The sequence below is a fragment of the Hordeum vulgare genome, chromosome 4H, assembly GCF_904849725.1.
Source record: "Hordeum vulgare subsp. vulgare chromosome 4H, MorexV3_pseudomolecules_assembly, whole genome shotgun sequence".
In the NCBI taxonomy this organism is placed as follows: domain Eukaryota; kingdom Viridiplantae; phylum Streptophyta; class Magnoliopsida; order Poales; family Poaceae; genus Hordeum; species Hordeum vulgare.
In genome coordinates, this window is record NC_058521.1 from 560,226,243 (window position 1) to 560,228,889 (window position 2,647).

The following is a 2,647-nucleotide window of genomic DNA, read 5'->3' on the forward strand; positions in this document are numbered from 1 at the left end:
ACACCTTACAACACAGTCAAGAACTCCTTCTTTGCTGAACTATTTCGAATTCCTTCAAAAACTTGTCAAGGCATGCATCTTGTTGAAACTTCTATTAAGCGTTTTGATCTATCTCCATAGATCTTGATGCTCAACGTTCAAATAGCTCAATCCAGGTATTCCTTTGAAAAACTCCTTTCAAACAACCTTTTATGCTTCACAGAAATTCTACATTACTTCTGATCAACAATATGTCAACCACATATACTTATCATAAATTCTATAGTTCTCCCACTCACTTCTTTGGAAATACAAGTTTCTCATAAACCTTGTACAAACCCAAAATCTTTGATCATCTCATCAAAGTGTATATTCCAACTCTGAGATGCTTGCACCAGTCCATTGAAGGATCGCTCGAGCTTGCATACTTGTTAGTATCTTTAGGATTGACAAAACCTTCTGGTTGTATCACATACAATGTTTGCTCAAGGAAACCGTCGAGGAAACAATGTTTTGACATCCTATGTGCAATATTTCAAAAATAATGCAACAACTACTAACATAATTCTAACAGACTTTTAGCATCGCTACGAGTGAGAAAGTCTCACCATAGTCAAGTGTTTGATCATGTCGGAAACATCTTTGCGACAAGTCGAGCTTTTCTTAATAGTGACTTATCACCATCGTCGTCTGTCTTCCTTTTAAAGATCCATCTTTACTCAATAGTCCTACGACCATCAAGTAGTTCTTCCAAAGTCTACACTTTGTTTTCATACGTGGATCCTCTCTCGGATTTCATGGCCTCCAGCCATTTGTCAGAATCCGGGCCCACCATCGCTTCTCCACAGCTCGTAGGTTCATTATTGTTCAACAACATGACCTCCAAGACAGGGTTACCATACCACTCTGTAGTAGTACGCGACCTTGTCGACCTACGAGGTTTGTAGTAACTTGATCCGAAGCTCAATGATCACCATCATCAGCTTCCACTTCAATTGGTGTAGGCGCCACAGGAACAACTTCCTGTGCCCTGCTACACACTAGTCAAAGTGATGGTTCAATAACCTCATCAAGTTCTATCACCCTCCCACTCAATTCTTTTGAGAGAAACCTTTCCTCAAGAAAGAAACCGTTTCTAGAAACAAACACTTTGCTTCCGGATCTGAGATAGGAGATGTATCCAACTGTTTTGGATATCTTATGAAGATGCATTTATCCGCTTTTGGTTCGAGCTTATCAGACTGAAACTTTTTCACATAAGCATCGCAGCTCCAAACTTTCAAGAAATGACAGCTTAGATTTCTCTAAACCTTAGTCTATACTGTGTCATCTCAACGGAAATACGCGGCGCCCTATTTAAAGTGAATGCGGTTGTCTCTAATGCATAACCCATAACCGATAGTGGTAATTCGATAAGAGACATCATAGCATGCACCATACCAAATAGTGCGTGGCTATGACGTTCAGACACATCATCACACTGTGATGTTCCAGGTGGCATGAATTGCGAAACAATTTCCACATTGTCTTAACTGCGTACCAAAACTCGTAACTCAGATATTCATTTCTATGATCATATCGTAGACAGTTTATCCTCTTGTTACGACGAACTTCACTCCGAAACAGAATTGAACTTTTCAATATTTCACACTTGTGATTCATTAAGTAAATACTCTTGTATCTACTCAAATCGTCATTGAAGTAAGAACATAATGATATCCACTGCGTGCCTCAGCACCCATTGGACTGCATACATCAAAATGTATCACTTCCAACAAGTTACTATCTTGTTTCATCTCAATGAAAACAAGGCCTTGCTCATGTGGTATGATTTGCATGTCACTAGTGATTCAAAATCAAGTGAGTATAAAGATCCATCAGCATGGAGCCTCTTCATGCAATTTATACCAACATGACTCAAGTGGCTTAGCCACAAGTAAGTGGTACTATCATCATTACCTCGTATCTTTTGGCACCAATATCATGAACATGTGTAACACTATGATCGAGATTCAATAAACCATTGAAGGTGATTATTCAAGCAAATAGAGTAACCATTATTCTCTTTAAATGAATAATCGTATTGCAATAAACACGATCCAATCATGTCCGTGCTTAACGCAAGCACCAAATAACAATTATTTCGGTTTAACACCAATCCCGATGGTAGAGGGAGCGTGCGACGTTTGATCATATCAACCTTGGAAACACTTCCAACACGTATCGTCACCTCGCCTTTAGCTAGTCTCCGTTTATGCCGTAGCTTTCATTTCGTGTTACTGATCACTTAGCAACCGAACCGGTATCCAATACCCTCATGCTACTAGGAGTACTAGTAAAGTACACATCAACATCATGTATATCAAATATACTTCTTTCGACTTTTGCCAGCCTTCTTATCTACCAAGTATCTAGAGTTGCTCCGCCTCAGTGACCGTTCCCCTCATAACAGAAGCACTTAGTCCCGGGCTTGGGTTTAATCTGGGGTCTCTTCATTAGTGCAGCAACTGCTTTGCCGTTTCACGAAGTATCCCTTCTAGCTCTTGCCTTTCTCGAAACTTAGTGGTTTTACTAAACATCAACTATTGATGCTCCTTCTTGATTTCTACTTTCGCAGTGTCAAACATCGCGAATCGCTCAAGGATCATTGTATCTATCCTTGATATGT